The 21,730-nt window shown below is 38.9% G+C and overlaps 1 long non-coding RNA gene across 1 annotated transcript; it reads left to right on the forward strand.

Annotated features, from left to right (window-relative positions):
- The first annotated feature begins 4,262 nt into the window (after positions 1-4,262).
- LOC144994465 (uncharacterized) lies at positions 4,263-8,865 on the forward strand. Its single transcript, XR_013658021.1, has 5 exons — positions 4,263-5,323; positions 5,842-5,899; positions 6,042-6,103; positions 6,900-6,995; positions 7,485-8,865. It is a non-coding gene; the product is annotated as an uncharacterized LOC144994465 (long non-coding RNA).
- The last annotated feature ends 12,865 nt before the right edge of the window (positions 8,866-21,730 follow it).

Genomic DNA, 21,730 nt, shown 5'->3' on the forward strand with positions numbered 1-21,730 from the left:
AATGACAGGAAATCCCCAGTGAAGACACAGCAACACCTCAATAACAATGTAACAACTAAAAACACTGGCGCTTAAATCTTAACTCAACATAAATGGACTTTATTTCATCTTCATTGAAAACACCTAAAAAAGAAAAGCTCTGACCCTTCAGATAAACATTTTACAGACGTGTTCTTGTACAGCTTTTCCACCTTGGCAGCAGACACTTCCATGATGACATATTATTCATCATGGCATAGTCTTTTTTATTTTTTACAATTATTATAGAATGTATATTAACCCCCTGACAACACACTCTTGACACTTGTGTCAGGCAGACATTAACATGTAAACGTGTTTCTCTATTGAAATCAAAGTTAAAAATTTCATAGAAAAATGAATCCAGTTTAAAAAAAAAAACACATCTGATCAGGTCAAAGATTTATGTAAATATTGCGAGCTAAACGTTAAACGCTACAGATACATAATGTCTGTATAACAGACATGGAACAGTAGAGGTTGATTGACAATGGTCTACAGCCAATCAGGATGCAGGACTCAGAGTACTGTTGAAAAAAATAAGTATGCAGAATTGCACTGAAGAAAATTCTGAAAGGATAACCGTGATACAGTGAGAGACCAGTGTAGGTCGAACTTCATCCCTTTTTTTCCCCAACTGCAAAAAAACTGATAGGTTTACTTTGAAAAAAAGAGAACCTTCACCGATACTTTACTTTGAAGATTTATGTACTTCCTTTGACAGTTGTGCAAACGTTTGGTAAAAACCAACAATATTCTGATACGTTTCCTGAAGTTTATTTTTACTATACTTTGATACATTTAAAAAATTGTTAATTAGTGATCTTGCATGTGTAGCCCATGTAATATTTGTCATGTTAATTTCTCCAAAATCGCCTTTGTTGTCTTTATTTTCTTGTTTGTATGAGAATGTTCTAATGGTCCGCCACTACTTCCTGTTCTTTCGCGGCATTTCCCTCAGTCTCCGTGAGGACTGCAGAGAAGAGGTAAGCAGCCGACTTTGCTCTCACTAGTTTGGGTGCAAAGAGAGTTTAGATGAAGTTTAAAACATAGAAATGCGATGTTTATATGTTAAAACTTTCCTCGTACCATTTTTATTCCTGATAATTGTGTAAAATATGCTGTTACTGGTAAATGCAGCACTCTGACGTATGCTAGTGTTGGCAGGACTGGACATGCATGCTTGGTCTCACACATGACTGTGGCGGTTTTCTCTGCCTTCCTTCAGGTGTGTGTTGAAGTGAGACCAGAAGGAACTGTTATGTTTGCTTTCACACAGTAAATTCCCTCATTCTGGATGGCAATCCCTGTCTCTTTATTTAACTAAGACACAACGCAGAAGATTGCAGCCGACGCTGCACGCACCCCGCAGCAAGAGTGCGCCTGGCTACATGTCACAAAAATTCGTGCTTGGATACCCGTTTTCACCTTGATTAGAAACAGCTTTAACAGACCATACAAGGTGTTTTGTGACATTACAGGGGGGTTTGGATGTAATAAGTGGCATGATGTGAACATGTTTTAAATTTGCACCTGTTCTTCTCAAATACCATGCAACACTGTGCTTGACTTCTGCTCAGTCAGTTTTTTTCTAAAATATGCTGTTGGTTTATTTTTTTTCTAAATAGGAGAAATGCTTTAAAAGATGATCTTTCCTTTCGTAAATGATTGTTGAAAATTTTTTTTTTTTTCTTTTTGGGAAAAATAAAATAGCTTTAATAATTTCAATCATAGTGAGAAATGTACAAGAATTACTTTTAAACAGAAAACAATCATTGTTTAAAACAGAACAAATGCACATTCGCTTGATTTCAGAGAAGCGCTCGATCCTGGATAGAGTTTCTGTCTGAAGTTGGCAGTTATTATCAAAAGACTGTATTGGAAATATTGCCAAATCACGTACTGGGTCTAAAGGGTGTTTCTCTGTAATCCAGATGGTCGATGCAGAGGATCAGCGCTTCTGTTTGGCCTTTTGACGGTGCTTGATTGATTAGCTCGGTCTTGCCATGATGAGCAAAAAGAGCTGAAGGTAAGGGTATCAGGTTCTTCTGAGAGGCTGACCTTCAAGGTTACGAGACTGCCAGGGGCAGAGATCTTTGACTCCAGAGGACTTCAGCATTTTAGCACAAATAAGTTCCCAATCCACTTTGAAACATGTCCTATAGGGGTAGTTTTTTTTCTCATTTGTGGATACATAGATTCTCTATTTGGAGAAATGAACACGAGTCAAGTTACTTATCAAGTGTTTCTGCCACAACTTTTTCAACGTGGTCATCCTGTTGGGGAAACTCAACCAAAACTTTGCAGTGATTCCAGAATTCAGTGTATTTCCGATGCAATTTGCAATATTTTTTCCATTCAAGCCTCATTTTTCTCGATATCACAGGCAGACTTTATGGAAACATGTATAATAAATGCTATTTTGTGCGTGTTTTGTTCAAACATCAGATGTCTAAAGTCCACTGGGGCTGAAGATATTTCCCATGATGCATCTGCAGTGTTTTGCAGGCAGCCGAGAGATGAAAGTGTGTCTTTTCTGCACAGAAGTGAACAGATCAATTCCTGGCTTTAGGCTGCTTTCGCTGTTGGACGCATCTGGATGCACGAAGACAGACGCTGCACGGAACAATGACACTTTCTGAGGAGAAGACAGAGCTTTATAAAACTTTAGATGGATTCATGTTTCTTTTCAGTCTAAACTGTGTTTTGAAAATTACCAAGTGGGTCTATTCTCTTTAAATGCTCCTCTGACATTCTTTCTTTTTACCTTTATTGATTGCTTTTCTTTTTTTTAAGGGCCACCAGCGACGTGAAGTTTCATAGTGAACATTTGCTCAATAGTCCAGTAACTGAATCCCAGACTGACCACATTTTTAGTGGATCTTAATGAATTTCTCAGCAATTAAAATACAGGCTGTGTTTGCTCCATTATGGAGTTATTAATTGCACTCCAGTAAACGAGTAAAACAACAGACAGGATTTTTGTTTTGTTTTATCAGAGCCTACCTGTGTACTTTCCTCAGTAAGACCGGCTGGCGGACCTCACAACATTTCACGGACTTCTCTTTGCGACGGAAGCAGGAAGGCGAAGCTCGTGGTAGATTTTACTCTAATGCTGCCTGATTTACGGTTGACATCTGCACCTGTTGAATTTCATTTAAAGTGTCATACAGTGCCCCCCCTCCCTCAGTGAATGTCACCCTGTTCAGTGCAGCAACTTAATGTCAGAACAATCCAGAAAGTGGAGGCTTTGGCTTTCATCAGTCACCGTTTTGGGTGATGCATCATCACTAAATCTGTTTGGGTTTTTTTGCATGGAGGGGATTTTTAGAAGCATGTGCTCAAAAATTTGTGTTGCAATTTTGCTGTGGCGATTGTTTCCGCCTCACTCATCCTTTGGGATTAGTGTTCAAATCATGACATACAGCTTCAGGATGATGTGAGCATCGTTCCAATATTCCACTACACAGAAAACAATGTCCATCCCATTTCTCTTTCTATATTGATCTGAAATTAAATCTCATTTCCTGACCTTTAAACTTTCAAGATACTCCAACTAACAAGCCTATATGCTTTTCTTAAATGTTTCAGGGTGAACTGTATCCATTCATGTGACAATAAAGTTTTTCCCCCGTATTCTCAGTGAATACGGAGAACCCCCACCCCACCCACACGGCCAAAGAATGACCGTCACCAAATCTTCCTCATCAAAAACCCTTCTGAAACATTTCTGATGCTACATTTGTTAAAGAAGATTGCCCAACATAGTTTTTTTTTTTTAATTCAGAGCAATTGACTGTACCGTAAAGTACTTTAAACTCACATAGGAGTGTCACTCTGTCTCTCTCTGCCTTAAAACCAGGAGTCTGTGCTTCCTCCTTCATTAGTTAAGTGCAAGAGGTCCTGCAGCGCGTTTTGAACATCGCTTCTTCCAGAAGAGGCCAGTTTCATCCATCAGTCCTTCATCAAGATGATAATTATTCTCTGCAATTATCTTCCTCAGCGTTTCAGGAGATTTTCTGGACCCATCTGAGTCAGCTGCTGCCATTTCTCCATGCATGAGGGGCCGTATAAGACATTATTTATTCTGAACCATTCACATTCATACATTCTTGCTCTCACAGTCATATATACTCTCTTTCGCATACATATATTCTCTTACGCATCCATATATTCTCTCTCTCACATTCATACATTCTTGCTCTCACAGTCATATATACTCTCTTTCGCATACATATATTTATGAGGGGCCGTATAAGACATTATTTATTCTGAACCATTCACATTCATACATTCTTGCTCTCACAGTCATATATACTCTCTTTCGCATACATATATTCTCTTACGCATCCATATATTCTCTCTCTCACATTCATACATTCTTGCTCTCACAGTCATATATACTCTCTTTCGCATACATATATTCTCTTACGCATCCATATATTCTCTCTCTCACATTCATACATTCTTGCTCTCACAGTCATATATACTCTCTTTCGCATACATATATTCTCACTTGCACATCCATATATTCTCTCTCTCGCATGCATATATATTCTCTTACGCATTCATATATTCTCACTTGCACATCCATATATTCTCTCTCTCGCATGCATATATATTACTTTACACATACATACATTCTCACTCTCATTGTCACTCTTAAAAAAGAATGTATGTATGTGAAAGACAAGTATATATGAACGTGTGAGGAAGAGTTTATATGTGTGTGTGAGAGAGGAGTATGCATGAAACGGAAGTTACTTTGCATGAAAAGGAAGGCACTTTGAATGAAAAGGAAGGCACTTTGAATGAAACGGAAGGCAGATGATTTCTCGTGCTCTGATTGGACGAGAGGCCGCCACCTCCCATTTTGAACACTAAACCCTATCACTTGTACTGACTCATAACTATTAAGGTTACACAACTTAAATGTCATTTTGTAGTTGATTCAACTATAAAGTATTAAGCTCTATCAAGATTTTTTCAAATTTAACTTAACAGTGCTAAATATTTTAAAGCTTATTTGTATCTGGCACTCAAAAATTTTAAGATCCGTGAAGTAGCGTTATGACGTCATCACGTACTGGTGGGAGGGTCTTTCGTTTTCTCTACGTTAGCTCAGGTGGCCATGTTGGATTTGCCGAATGCGAGTATGCGACGTTTGAAATTGAAAGTCGAGCATTTTATTATTCTGCAAAGCGTTGCGATTTCGTCCCGCTTCAAGACGCCCCAACCTCGGGTTTTTTTTTCATCCGCCTCATCGCTGATGGTGCCGTCTTGTCTTCAGCCCTGATTTAATTTGGTAAGTATCGTTCATGGTTTATGAATGAATGCTTTAAAAATGCTCTTATAATACTACCGTAAATGTGGTTTACTGTTGTTTAAACATATGTGTGTTATGATTGTTTTAGAGATTAATGTGGAAATGTATACATGATTAGTTTGTCATAGCAGACGTATGGCGAGCCAAACCCAAAATGCATTTCTGCCCGTAAGTTACGACAGTGATGAGGTTTTTTTTTTTCAGAGGTAGAAATGATCTGTTATGCTGCAATCACACTAAACATGATCCGCGTGTGAAATTCGCGTTGGAGGCCTCTGTCTGTGGCTAAAGTTTGCTGCTGGACATTTGTCCAAAAATGTCACTCAAAGCCTCTAACGGTTGTGTGGGAGGAGCTACCGCCAACAGTTTTAAGCCTGGTTGCTACATGGAAGCATTGGGTTTTGAATGCAGCTTTAAGCTTTTATAAATCACTGATCTCCGTTATAAAAAAGGTTTTTGTAAAAATAAATTAATCAACGTGCTCGTGTTGTGTTCAGGTACCGAACTACAGAGTGTTCAGTGTTTCACCTCCGGGTAGACGCCAAGGCCAGCCAGGTAACTTGTCTCAGTTATTTGTCTAGAGCTATTTTAAAAAAACAAAAAATGCAATAGGTTGTGTAGTGCAATAAATGTTTTTTGATCAGAATATAATTGAAACATTTTTTAACATTGAAAAATCTCTCTTGGACTTTTTCAGATACTGAACTTCAGAAAGTTCACCAGAAAGTCACCATTTCACCAGAAAAGAGGTGTCAGTGGGTGAGTTTTATACTTATTTAATACATTCATCCTGAACTATTACCATTATTAGATTTATACGGCAGCATGGAAACATTTATGCACATTTTAACTAGCCAAAGGTCTAAATAGAGCTGAAATTATTTACAATTTAACTAAACATATTTAAATTGCAGGCTGAAGGTGGCACAATGGAATGGAGGTGCAAGTTGTGTTCTGTTACTTTGGCACTATGCAGTACTACATATAATACTGCAGTACTACATAGCCAATATTCCAAAGTGTTTCCACTGCAATGTATGTGGAGACACTTTGGAATATTGTCATGTCTTTATGACAGTATATTACAATAATAAAATGATGTTGCATTAGCACCATTCCATCATTTGAAACCATGAAAACTCATCTGTCAAGATCTGAAATGGATTTATGTAGAGTAGATGCAGTCAGAGGAAATTGTGCAGTTTTTACATGTTTGTGTAACTTAAAGCTGCCCTTTTCTGAGACTAAGTCCACCAAAACAGACAGGAACTGGCCAGCTTGGTTAGGATTTATGACCTCCAGGTGAATTTCTAATGTGCATAATTCAAAAACGGATAACAGCTGTAAGAAGCCACGGTGTAACTTGCCTTCAAATGACTTTGGGTCTTTGACCTGAAGTGGATCATGACATAAACACTGTATTGTCCTCTTACTAGAAATAGACATCTAGAAAAGGTATCATTTTATTATTTCTTAAAGTTCCTTAAGTAAATATTGGAAGTGTTTGCTCTGCATTTGCTTCAAAGGTAATGGATATTTCTTTTTATTCTTTTAGGACCAGCGTGACGTGAACATGAGACGGGCACTTGTCCTCCTTGCACTTCCTGTTTATCTGCATGAAGATGCCTCCAACTTCTTCATGACCTGTACAGTAAGTGCACACGACTCCCTGTCAATGGTTTTCACTAATCCTTTAATATTGATTGAGATTTTATTGAGTGACATAATAAATAGGGCAATTGTTTGTAGTTTGTAAACTGAGTGATATTTTTAAATGGTTTTAAAAATGAGACAGAAGATGAAAGGCGAACATCAGGGACTCCTGATTGGAAGGAGTGGAGTTTCGTTTACCTTTTCTGCTCCTGATCCATCATTATTTGAATAAAGAAAAATGAAGCTTTAGTCTTAAATTATTTTATAAATGTCCTCCTTCAGAAAAATGCTAAAGAACTTTTTAAAAACACAATTTTAATTGGAGTTGGTCCTTAAAACATCATAGCCAGTTGATTAAAAGCTAACAGAATGTTAGCATGAAAAGATTCCTATTGACAGATGGCAGGAATGTCAGTTTTGGACATTAGTGTGATGAATATCTTTGAGGGTCTGAACTCATCTGTGTTTTTTGTTTTGTATTTTCCAGAATACCAGACCTCACAGACACTGCTGTGGGTATCTTCTCAGTTGTCGTGGTGATGCTCCTGATGCTGCCGTCAGTGGTCCCACAGATCTGGCTGACTAATCTCTTCTAACTCTTCGGGGACATCTATGCTCTGGACCTACAGCACCCCAAAAAACTTGAACTTGCCTTCATATTTATTCAGAATGCTGTCTTGAGCCTTGAGGACAGCAAACCACTGAAAGGACATTTATTGACGCTGAAGAATGTTTCGTTGAGTGAGTCTTCCAGAATGGACTATTTGTTGGTTTAAGTGTTATGTAACTAATGTGTTTTGTTGTGATCATTTGCTTTTTCTGCCATAAAATACAAAACCAACTCTTTTTGTCAATATGTTGTGTGGCACTCTTATAATGCAGTTTTATTGCACTTATTGTTTCTTCATCCTCTTGATATTTGTGCTTTTTTTTAAAGAGCAATTAAAAAAAGTCTATTAAGCAATCACTATTGTGTGGCCTTCACGTTTGTTGGTTTTTATCAATGTTAGCCTTTAAAATGTAGTGGGGCAGTATCAATATCTCTGTTTAGAATACATTTTAAGCTGAAGAATTTTAAATATTTTCAATGCTACACATTTAATGAGTTAAAGAATTTATAAAGCATTTGAGTGAATTTTACATATTTTATGAGTTGAGTAATATAAAAATATAGTTAGTTAAAGCGTTTTTTAGTTGGAAAATATTAAAAACTTTAAGTAAATAATCTCTCTTATAAGTTGAGGAATCTTAATATTTTTTATATGAAATAATACAAATGTAAGCCAACTGACAATATGAATTTTAATAAATGTTAACTTAAAAGTTTTAATAATATAACTTAACTGTTGCGTAATCTGTTACAAAATAATTTTTAAGTTCAGTCAACTCGCTAGGGATTACAGTGCAGACGCTAACATGAACAAGCAAGAAATCCCAAATTAACAGACTTGTGTTGTGGAAAGGTATGTTTTTCAGCTAGCAGGAATAATCAAAGTATCCGTTCTCTGTTTCAAAATGAGATTGCCACAAAACCGTATGTTATCTCATACTGGAACAGCTTTGGATGTAGAATTCAGTGGGAAAAGGTTTGGACCCTGCCACAAAAGTATTTCATCACCAATAAAATCAGAGAAATTTCTTTCAAAATTCTTCACAAATTTTATCCAGTGAAACATTTCTTTACTAAGTTTAAAAAAGATCTGGACATAAACTGTTCATTCTGTCATTCCTCACCAGAAACTGTGCCTCATCTTTTTTGGTTTTGCTATTTCACTCAACTATTTTGGAAAGATGTGATACATTTTATAAGAACTCATCTATGTGAAGATTATAGATTATTTTACGAGCATATTATTTTTGGATATTTTACACAAGAAAGACGTAATGCAGAAAAAATATATGTAGTTAATTTACTTATAATTATGGCTAAATACTTTATACACAAGTGTAAATATGCCAATAAAAAAAACGTGTTTTATGTTTTTCAGAAAGAAATGGTTTTGTATGTGAACAGTATTAAATCTTCCACTAACAAAAAAGCTGTCAGAACAGTTGAAACATGGTCTCTCCTGAAACTTTAACAGATTCCTTTGCCTTATTATTTTTGTTTTCTTTTTGCATAACCTGTTTTACATGGTTATCATTATGTTTTTTTGTTCATTCTCATGGCGAACGTGAAGATTGTATTTTGCACACAGTGGAGTTTTGTGTTTGGTATTTTGTATGTGCAAGATATTGTTAATAAAGTTTATTTAAAAAAAAAAACGAACCGGCAAGAAGTAGTCACGGGGGTCCTGCAGCCATCGGAACCTTAACAAATATTTCATCTCCACATCACCGTTGCCTTTTTTAAGAAATGACAGCTGGTTTTCCCACATTTATATGTAGTTATGGATCGAAAACAAGAGGTATTTGTTTTAATGTAAATGCGTGTTCCAGCGTCTACAGGAAGTGTCGCCCATAATTCACGCAAAGGCTCATGGGGGCTAGGAATAAGGTGGATACGGATTTTCTGTTTCGGTGGCACTTCTATTACCATTATTGGTATTTGAGACATTCCTTTGTGTCTCTAGAGATGCAGACAGATTTGTGACCACTTGAGGTGAAGATAAAATATTTCTTAAGGTTCCGATGGCCTTCTTATTGGTTCGTGTTAGCGTCTGTTCAAAATGGGAGGTGGCGGCCTCTCGTCCAATCAGAGCACGAGAAATCATCTGCCTTCCGTTTCATTCAAAGTGCCTTCCTTTTCATTCAAAGTGCCTTCCTTTTCATGCAAAGTAACTTCCGTTTCATGCATACTCCTCTCTCACACACACATATAAACTCTTCCTCACACGTTCATATATACTTGTCTTTCACATACATACATTCTTTTTTAAGAGTGACAATGAGAGTGAGAATGTATGTATGTGTAAAGTAATATATATGCATGCGAGAGAGAGAATATATGGATGTGCAAGTGAGAATATATGAATGCGTAAGAGAATATATATGCATGCGAGAGAGAGAATATATGGATGTGCAAGTGAGAATATATGTATGCGAAAGAGAGTATATATGACTGTGAGAGCAAGAATGTATGAATGTGAGAGAGAGAATATATGGATGCGTAAGAGAATATATGTATGCGAAAGAGAGTATATATGACTGTGAGAGCAAGAATGTATGAATGTGAATGGTTCAGAATAAATAATGTCTTATACGGCCCCTCATATTTTCCGATCACCGCTATCTTTACGGGAAAAATTGGTGTTTGTGTCGTAGCCTGGGGGTGGTGTTGGCAGTGCAGGCTCTTCCTGGAAGGGGCTGTTCCCCACTTTGTGACATCACAATGTGAGGACTCGCTCATTTTCGTGGATTGGGAGGAGCTGTTGCTCAGAGCGCAGGTTTTTAGAGAAATACTGAGAGATTTGTGAATGGATCAAAATACAGCTTTAGGGTTGTTTTTTGCTAAAAACTAATATTACAAAACACTTCAAAGCTCAAAAAGTTGATTTTGCATGATATAGGCCCTTTAAAGCAGTGTTTTTCAACCAGTGTGCCGCGGCACACTAGTGTGCCGTGGGAGATGGTCAAGTGTGCCGTGGAAAATTGCCCTCATTCACTGATCTAAAAACATTTCCCATCTCCAGGAAATCAGCTCTTTGTTCATCCAAACAGGTCCTTATAAAACACTGAGTAGTTAGGAATATGAAAGATCATAAAATACTTTTTTCTTTGTTTTTATTTGATTCTATTAAAGACATTTTTATAAGAATGACGGTAATGCGATTTAGCTGCAGCTATAACTGTGTAAGGAAAAGTCCCGCAGCTTTTACTGTCTCCACGACTCCACCAATCATTCTTGAAGGCTTAATCACATGTCATCAGTCTGACCAATCAGAAGTGTTTAAAGTCTAAACTTCCTTGTTCCAATTTAGCTCATAACTCACTCAGTTCCAACAAAAACACCAGCTAAAGCTCGTCTTTAGCGGTGTAGCTTTCCACAGAATCCGGTATCAGACCGTGGAACAAGTGAACAAAACCATGAAGCTCAGAGACGCGAGTCTTTCTGCCGTTTTATGGCAGTTTTTACACTACATCTCCCATCTCTTTTTTTTGGGATGCTGGTGTGCCGCGGGATTTTTGTCAAGGTTAAAGTGTGCCGTGGCTCAAAAAGGGTTGAAAAACACTGCTTTAAAGTAATAATTTAAGCAGCAGTTTTTCTTATTTCACTATAGCTATGGTTTAAATTTTTGTCTAAAGTCCCACTCGGATTCTCTTTTGATTTACTTTCAAAGCATCTCCAGTGTTTTTTTTTTTTTAAATCATATTTGTGCTAATTTTACGGGAGGGGGGGGGGCTGTCGTTTTCTGGGACATAGTTTCCACAGAGCGGCAGGAGTTTATTGCAAATCCACCTCTGAGTTGTTATAGGAACTGTTGACACGGAGCAACCCCGCCCCCTTTGCCCTCCCCATAATTGAGAGCTCTCTGTTTACGTGCTGTACCATGTGTTTACTGCCCTTTACCCCCACAAGCTAACATTAGCTGTGCAACAAAAATTGCGAGTAATCTTGGAGCTATCCAGCCATACAGTTTGAATCCCGATTCCAGCTCGGACGAGGACTACATCCATAATCTATAGTCGTCTACGATTGGATGTATCAGAATGGAGATCAGCCCAGCCTATTTTCTACGTCACAAATACAATCTTTTATTAAACTGTATTTTTTCATCTGCTCCTGATTCACATTGATGTACTGAGAAATGCAATTTTAAGCTAAATTTCCTTTATATATGTCCCCCATCATCAGGAACATGTTAAAAACACAGTTTCTGTAAATGCACGTTTATTAAGCATAACAGAATCAGAACAGTTGCAGCTCAGTGGGCTTCATCTCATTTTCTTTTCATGCAGGTCTCCCTGCTTCTTCCTGATGCAAACGATTGTCTCATTTAATGTGCAATTATAGCGTGATGTGTTCACACCTGAGATCCACACCCCGTTCCGCCTCTCTTAATGAAGCCTCTCTGATTAACAGAACATAGGAACAAATCATCAACACTTCTCCACTGCTGTAATTATTGCTTCTGTGCTGCTGTGATGACGGAGCAAGAACAGCCTCATCACGCAAACACATTAGAGACGGCAGAACAGACAAACCACGATAAAAGGAATGAGGGATCAATGCTCAGTTTTACAGACAAGCTAGCTCACTTTTCTCTTTCTTTCTGAAGCACCACCCCAGAGTCGGGCAATTTGGTTGATGCCAAGACATCTCTATGCTCCTGTAATGTTTGGCTTTTACCACATGCACCGTCATCAATATCTGCACACTTTGAAGCTAACTCTGAAAGTCTTCATTAAAAAATGTGCAAATGAAATGTAACATACTAGACACGTCTTTGATTAGTTCACACACTGTTTAAGTGTGTTTTGACAAATCATCAGCATTTCCCGAAAATTCTGTTTGCAAAACCTAGACAGAGGTAGTCCACTAAAAAAAAACAACATTTATTTATTTATTCCAAAGAAATGTGGTTCTTTGAAATAAATACATTTAGAATGATTTTCCTTTTCCACATTTCTCTTGTAAACATTTATCAAGACTTATTAATAAACGTTTCGAAGCCCCTTTATTGTGGGCCGTTCTCTGCTTTGTTTTGTTATGTTACTTTATTTTCAATCTTATAGGAGTCCTGTCAGATCTGCAGAGCTCCTGCAGTCTGCTTGGTGTCCTTTGTCACCTCAGCTGACATCCCAAAGCTTTACCGGCAGAAGCCTTCAGGGCAGAGGCCTCTTCTGGATAAATGCCCTGAAGGCTGACTTCTCCCACCCCCACTATTTCCTGCCCAGGAATTCCTTCAAACTCTAAACCTTGTAGGATTAAATTGATTTAAACAGACTTCTCAGATAATAAAGGTAACCAATAATCTTACCTGAAGTGCTTTGGTTTTAGGAAAGCATCCATGAATTTTACTCCAATTTAGCTGTTTCTTACAAGTAAAAAGCAGAAATTTGTTGTTTATCACTCTAAATGTTTCTTTTTTTATTTTCAAATGCTCATACAAATGTTTCTAATTCATGGCATTTATAAAAGGTTTTTCATTGCAGTTAGGATCCCTAAATAGTTTTTAATCAAACATTTTAATGCATTAATTATTGCCTTGACTAGAGTTTTTAATCAGGGTGTTGTGCTGCTCTGATCTGAATATTTATGCAGCACGATGGTGAGAAACATATAAGCAAAAATTAATGTTAGAGTCAGCTGGCAGTGGAAAAGTCATCTATTAAAAGTGAAATGTTAATGCAGTGTAAACAAAACGGATAAAGAGGAGGAAAGCATCTTGAAAGGAATTCTGCCGTTTCTTCACTCCAGTCTCTGCTGCTGCCCCTCGTATAACCTTTGCAGCTGCTGATGCTTCAGAGGGAAGCACAGCTGTGCAGGAGTGGACATGGTTGTTTGGGGACCGGAATACGATTAGTCCTCTGGCCAGGGCTTCCTGCATGAAGACTGCAGTCTAGGATCCCTGCCACGGGTTTGTCGAGGCCACAGAGCTTCCTGCGAAGCTGCTGCTGCCTTTTCCATGGCAGCCGAGGGAAAATAGGAAAGCCACTGTGCTTATTTGAAACAGAAACACTTCAAAAAGACCACAGATACTCTCATCCCCATCCCTATCTCCACCACTTGTTTACCATCTAGACAACTCCAATGAGTTCCCTCTCTGGGGGTCATTGCTCTGTGTGCGTAATTACTTTTATCTGAAGAAAATTATTTCCCCACCTTTTTTTTTTTTCTCCTTAATAAGCGGCATGCCACACTGCAAATACTGAATTCTGGCCCGATTTTTCAAGGTTCCTTTACACTTCAGCTTATATGCAATATGGGCATTTCCTCTCTCTAATATAAATGTATATACTATGCATAGACAAACTTACCTTTTTATGGATTTCCCAAAAATAGGGGATAGTTAGTGAAAATAGTGAAAGCAGAGGAGAAATAAGACAAAACTAAAGTTTTATTAATATGTACAGTGGAGCTAAAAGTCCACACACCTGTTTAATTTCCAGGTTTTCATTACGTAAAAAATGAGAGATATGAATAATTGCACAACTTTTATGTGACCTCCAACTTAAACAAAACAATTGGAAAATAAACTGACATATTTAAAGGAAAAAACATCAATAATAAATCTTAAAATAAATAAATATATATGCACATCCTTAAGCTAATCCTTTGTTGCGGTACAGTTAAAGTCTTTTTGGATAGGAATAATGGCGTGGTACTTCCTGATGTGTCAGTGTTTGCCCAGTCTTCTTTTCCTACATCTAATAGATTGTGAGGGTATCTCTTGTGCACAGCCCTCTTTAGATCACCTCACAGATGTTTGGTTCAGGTCTGTACTCTGGCTTGACTATTCCAAAGCTGCCCCTTCCGGTGGATGCGGGCGAAAATTGACCAAACCTGAATGGGGCTGGGCTCCAAAGAGAAAATGTTCCTGGACGTTATTTTCTACGGCCGACAGGTGAACACTTTTCCAACACATAAGGGTAGGTAAGGGAGAAGTAGGTGAGACGCAGGCAAGCTGTACATATGATTATTTCAACCCCCCATATCCTGGGCGGGGATTGTGCAAATTGTGCCCGTTGAATCCTGGGCATCTAACGGGCACATTAAGCTGTTAATGTGCTAGAAATGAGGAAATTAGACAATCAGTGTTGATTGTGTGGACACCCTGCGTATCATGTACACAGCCCGTGCATGCAACATTTGTGTGTGGTCTGTGAGACAGTACAGACATCTTATTAATAACACAACATGAACCGCACATAAACAAGTTCCATTAGCCCTACAAATCCTTCATTAGACTCTCAGCACACACACAACAATGGTACGTTCCAGTTTTATGACATCCCTTCATGGGTCCGTAAAAGGGAAGAGAACTGGAGGACACACTTGCACTACCGTTAAGATGTGACTGCTCCTCTCTACGACCATCCTCAGACCTGGACAACCATACAACCTGCAGCACGGGTCAAGCCATCATTGGGTAGCTGTTGTGCTAAAAGATGAAGTCCTTTATTATCTTCAGCTTTCTGACAGAAGACTGAAGGTTCCATGCCAACACCGACTGGTATTTGGAAAAATTATTAATTTCCTGTCATCATGGTCCTGATTGAAATATCTTTTTAGTTTTGGGATCAAACTGGATTTTATCGCAATGCTATAATGCAGAAAAGGCAAAGACAATGTTTTCACGAGGGTCTGTTGGAGTTCTGACTTGTTTGCTTTTCCATTTTTTCTTTGGATCCTGTCTCCCGCCATCCTTCTGGGAGAAACAAACCCAGCCTGGAGAAACAGATGTCAGTGCAGAGTGAGGCTTGTCATGGCCTCCTGTCACTAAGGGCTAATTGGCTTCAACCGGATTGACTCCAGATCCTTTCCACTTTCCGACTCTGACCTAATCCCTCTCAGTGGCCCTTTTGACATGTATTTAAACGCGGCGCTTCACATTACTTAAAGAGTGACTTGTTAAAGTTTTGGATGCCACTTCTGAATCATCCTCTGTGACATTAGACAGGGATGTCATTGCTGCTCTCTGCGAAAAAGGCGAAGATCAAGGAGAATCGTTCTAGTGAATATATGTATTTAAAGAAAGAAAATACTGCCGTTTGGACGTTCCGGTGGCTGCTCGTTATCTAGAAGAGCTGTGTTTTGGGATTTTTTTCACCGCTTTTGTTTCTGATATACCGTCAGCCTATTATTTTTTTTTTCTCTCCTGCTCCACTACCCCATCCATTAAATGGAGCTCTTTTGAACTTTAAGATCAGTCTTCGTCAAACATATCACTGATCTGTAGCCCTGGAAAGGCTGATTTCAGGAATCCTGGAGACCAAAAACGAAGTAGAAGAGGGACGGATTGGGTGTGAGCGTACAGCTTCTTCTCACCTAGTTAGCAGGCAAGAGATAAAAGGCTGTCATTCATAATTGAAGCTGGCGGAGGAACCCTGTCATCCCAGAATTTGCAAGTGAGAATTTTGAATCCGTGTGATTCCTGCCCCGCTTTCATCTTCACCAGCCCTGAAAGGAAATCTGAAGGGTTGATGTTTGAGTTTTTCTGGCTGTGAAGCAAATCAAGACACTCGGCTTTGTTTAAAACAAATCGTCAAAATATTCCCAAAGACGCATCATCTCCCGCTCTCTGCTCAAACATTCCTCTATGTCTCATCGTTTTTTTGCCGTCGGGCAATAAACATCAAGCGTCTCCAATGATTTGGAAAGCTGCAGAGCAGGTGAACCCCTCCGTGTGTCAACACTTTGCAGAGGAATGATCAATACACTGCTCAAGCATGGCTGCTTTCATGCTTCCCACAACTCTACAGTGTGGCAGCAGCTTTTCAACAGTTCCAGTCTGAGTCACGACAAGACTTTAGAGATCCTCCCTCTGCAGCAAAATTACCATACTGCAGTGGTCCAGATCTGCTAACAATAGTTGTAGGACACACAAAGTTCACTGCCGTTCACCCAAACCTGCTTCTGAACTCTCTGCTTCATCATCGTTTAGCTCATAAAGTGCGATCGTTTCAGGTTGAAGCACAGGATACACATCTGCAGTTGTTGTAGTTCTCAGCTCGTTTGACACGTTTCACACGGATGATGGAAAAGAAATAGACTGAAGGAAAAGTTCTGCTCAATTCCCTGATTTTCTTGACATCACTGATCAATGGGATTGAAGTAATCTGATTCCTTTTTTTTTTTTTTTTTTTTTTTTTTTTTTTTTAACTTGTCCTGTCCAACAGCTAGGCAGACAGATGAGAGCTGAGGGCCTCTTGGGTTGGACATATTTTACTTTAACAAGAGGGGTTATTAATCTTCAGACAAACCAAAGGTATGTCTGAATAAACCCCTTTTGTAATTGAGGCCAAACTTTATTAATTTCAAACATGTCTGAAAATCTTTGGTGTTGGACCGGACGGAAAAGGAAAGAGGGGAAGAAGAGAGAGGGACGTTAGAGAGAGGGGGGGTAGGGGGTGATAATAGGAGGGGAAGGGGGATAAGACCATGAAGCAGCATAAAGCAGCAAGTTTACTGGTTGTTAATCATTATGGTAAGGTTCAAATGAAAAAAAAAACAAAAAAAAAAAAAGGGCGGAGCCTGTCCACACACACACTCAAATGTTATAAACACACCTGTTAGTTGCAAAAATGTCCACCTGTCGACATGTACACAAAACAGATAGTGTTCACACGCATACTTATGCCTTAAAACCAACTAGTGTGAAATATTTCAGTCATTCAGTCTGTTGAGCTGACACCTGTGCTCAGGTGAGTGTTTATGTTCTTCTAAAATGGATGGTGGAACGTGAAAAGAAGGAGGGAGAGTGCCCAGCCATCCCCACCCCAAGACCCCCACCGCACCAGCAGCGGCAGCCGGAATCCCCCCAACGCCACACGGGAACCGGCAGGGAACAACCGCCGCCCGGGCGACCAAGCCCGCCACCCAGGCCAGGGCCAGCAGGGCCGCCGCAAGGCCCCCAGAGCCAGAGAGCAGGGAGGCACGGAGGGAAAGAGGGCGCCGCCCCAGCCCAACCAGGAGAGCAGCCCCCCCGCCGCGCCGGGAGAAAAATAAGTAATAAATAATAAGAAGTAATCTGATTCCAATCTCATTGTACATGTCGAGTATTTCTCATTTGTACTCGAATCTCTTTTAACCTACAAAGGCACTAAATATGACATAACCTGGAGATACTTCAGTTTCTTTTTCTAATCATCCATCTACACCAGGGGTGGGCAAACCTTTCAACTCGTGGGCCACAAAGGGTTCTAAATTTCGATAGAAGGTAGAAGGGCCGGACCAGGATCAGATGCGTGGAGTGTTCTTGTAATCCACCTTATAAGAGGAAGAAAGAGATATTGGAAAACATATTTGATACATTATATCTCATTTATAAGATATAGTTATGAGAGGATTCATTTAGTCGACATTCTTTGACTCAGCTTCTTTTCTTTTGTCTCATCATTCGATACTGCGGGGTACAATGTTTTCCTGAAGATTCATGCTGACATTTCAGGACTTTTGACTCCTTTCTCGATTTTTCCTCAACTTTACAAGATTTGTTTGAAATGTAACATGGTCCGTGAGTCCAGCACAAAAACACTACTGGATTTTCATCAAAGCAGATATTGTTCCTTTTAGTTTCCCTGGAACTCAAGAAGAAAAAAACAACACAGGAGAACTCCTTCCAAAAACTCAACAAACTGTACTCTAAACTTATTTATTTCATCTTCAGTCTCTTTGATGTTTTTTGACTGGACTGATGCTCGGATGTTCTCTCTGATAGGACAGAAGAATCTGCTGAATGGGTGGAGGTGAGTGGACTTTACTGGAACCTCAAACTGGATGGGAATTGGTGAATGATGCACGGATACATAGCAAAACTATAATCAGACTTCCTCTCAGAAATAAAAAGCGTGAGCTGATACGAGTTTCTGCTTCGCACAAGAAGTTATCAACAAAGTCCAGCATTTTTGTTAAATTGCAAATGTGGTGGAAGCCTGTTTGCCAGGGAATGGTCAAGTGTTCAAATCCACGGCTGGACAGTAATTACAGTTATCAATATTAATACTGGTAATGTGCAACCTGAAACCTTAAGAAGTTCTTGCCTGATCTATGCATCAAATCAAATCAAACTTTATTTATAAAGCACTTTTCATACAACAGTAACTCAAATAAAATATTAAACACACAGAATGCCTCCAACATAATAAAGCATGAATACAACTCATCATATAGCTAGAAATAGAAACCGAAGAGATGTCGATGTGAGGAAATGATATTTTAGACAGACCGGGTGGTCCCACTGCAGTGACCCTGTTCCACCAGAAGAGCTGGTTGCTCAGAAGAGACATTGATTTTAAAAACCAAATCAGAGCACAATGATAAAAATGTGAATATATCAAAGCATTTCAAACCCACCATAAATATTATGAATGAAGAAAAAAAGGTATATTGTTGCTACAATAAGGGGTTACACAAATTATTGCTTGAGTGCATGTAGGAAATAGTGAAACCAGTGGAAAAAAAGGCTCACTGTTCTGCCACCATACTGGTTTAAAACAAAAAGGAAATCGTTTGTTTCTATCATTTAGAAATTTGAGATCTCAATTAGTCAATGCGAGGAAAACGGCCTCCTAAAAGGCCTGTAATTGGAACAATTAAAGAAAATGCATTTTATCCAAAGCTTTTTTTTCTTTTCTTAGAAAATAAAATACAAAGACTGAAACATTGAGGTTCTAAATGATTGAGCTGCTGCTGATCGTCTTCTTCTGTCTGTGGCTTTGAAATGCGCTTCACACAGAATATCTTCCACTACCTTCATCGTTTCCCTTTTCATTAGTTTGAGCTCACACTGTCTAAGAGAAAAGCAAATCAAAAATCTACTATTGCCACAATTGTCAATGGATATTTAAACTAAAGATGTTTTATGTACTTTACAACCACAAATTTAAGGCGATAAGACCACACAAAGGAAAAAAAAACACATTTTAACAGGTGCTCAATAAAGTACACTCTAAAAATAATTGTTTTTCTCAACTAACACTGGCTACATGTAATGCTAATTAATCTAATAATGCCAGGTCCTTTCCAACACAAAATGTCACTTGTTATTAGTTTCAGGCAAACCAACCGTAAATGCCGAAGTCTTTGTGGATGAACTTTCCTGAACTTTGCTGCACTTGTTTACATCAATCTGCCTTCATTCAACCACCATTTCTTCAAAACCTTTTTTTCTGTTCATAACAGTCGAAAACCTTTGTTGCATACATGATTGGGTATAAAATAACCTACAATGTGTGCATTTTATGTTTAGTTACTAAAGGCTGGAAACAACTTGGGTCCAAATGGGGAAGAGCTGGCTGAAATAAACTTTAGTAAATCACACAGTTGTCGTGATTTATTGTTTAGGTCTAACATGTAACTTGGACCATCTATTCATTTCATGAATCAAACAACATTGTAGCCCAATCGGGGTCATGGGAATGCTGGAGCCTATACCCAGACGCATATAACATTTAAGTTATTTTCTTGAACCCAATTCTTGGGTTTTTCATGTTGGATTACTTTTTGGAACACTACTTATTCCTTTAGCTTTCCTTTTGACTCAATTTATGTATTTTCTTGAGCTGAATGTCTTAAATTTGTTGTCTGCTTTTGACCTGGTAACGCTGTGAGCTGTAGACAAAACCACGCTTGGGAACCCTTAATGCACTGCATCAAGCGGAGGCAGTGAGTCCCATTTTTAGAGTCACTGGTATGACTCGACCATAGATTTTAAATTCCAACCGTCCAGTTTCAGGGCAGAAACTCTAATACAAGGCCGCTGAGTTGGTTAAAATGTGTTAATTTGATATTTATTGATAAAACACAGACTTGTTCTAATCAATACTTTGTGGTGAAAACAGTTTTGATGCATCTTTGAGTATTTTCTTAGTCCTGCCAGAAAGTCAAATCTTGATAACTGGTATTGTTAGTTCTTTCTGTTTGTTTCCAAGTCACCATAAATGGACCGGGCCACTTTAAACATCACACTTTAGTTAAAAGCAACGTTTTGATGCCTTTCACACAGAGGCGAGCAGAAAGCTTTTAAAAAGCCCCTTCGATGCGGCATCACTGTGACATCTCCACATAAGCCCACTAAATCGAACTCTCTCCAGACTTTCTTGCTTTTTACACGCCAATACCAATCCCAGCTGCTGCATTCCTATCTAAGAGGTTATCCTCAGTCTGTTTGCACTGATTGCCCTTGAATGGTCCCCCCTGGCCATCTGTGGTGCAACAGCGGCGTTACTCTGGGACAAACAGCCTCTCAGGAAAGGCGGAAGGACAATCTCTCATCAATCTGTACAGCTCCCTGATCTTCCAAAAGAGTGCTGGAGCTGTGTCACATTTCAGCCCAATGTTTTCTACAGACGTAGGTCTTCGTTTCAAAGGTGGGAGGGGGTTGTCTGTAATGGATTGGCTGCCATTGACCACAAAAGACAACTGAGAATCTAAAAAATACAGAGGAAAATCAATGACTTTTCTGACGTATGTCAGTATGTCCATTCAGGTTTGGAGCTATGGTGTGTATCCTTTAGACTTTACACATATCCATCTCAGAAATTCTCCTGCTAAACGAGTATTTTGAGGATTTTCAGTCCAGGCTCCATCATATCACTTATGCTGCTCTTACCAAGGATTAAGAATTACATCTGTCTGAACATCTGGATGCAGGGAAAATCCCGCAAACCCCAGCAGGTTATCCCTTATGCTATCCTAGGCACTTTAACATTGGCAGTTGGGTCATCTAGACCCACTAGACAGTGCTCTGAACCTTTTTTCTTCAATGATATGTGATCTTCACTGGTGTCCATGGATTACATGAAATCTTTCCACCTTTATCCACCTTTATCATGGTAGGGAGAACACGTCAATGTAAGGGTGGGGTCATAGGATAGACAAGGGTTAAGAAAATAGATGAAAGTTCAGGACAAAAACGCTCGCACTGGATGTGTATTTTATCAGCCGATCGATTCACTGAAAATGTCAAGTGCCCAAAATTGGATGTGCAACCTAGCCAAAATTCAGATATTTGAACTCTGGCCGCGCTGCTCAAATTGCGCTCCTGTTGAATGAAGCCGAACCTAAAATCTCTGGTTTGGGGAGGAAGTCCTGTTGTCGGTGTTGTAGCTCTTTCTTCTTCTTTTCCA

The sequence above is a fragment of the Oryzias latipes genome, chromosome 9 (assembly GCF_053564925.1).
Source record: "Oryzias latipes strain Hd-rR chromosome 9, Olatipes_Hd-rR_3.1".
Lineage (NCBI taxonomy): Eukaryota > Metazoa > Chordata > Actinopteri > Beloniformes > Adrianichthyidae > Oryzias > Oryzias latipes.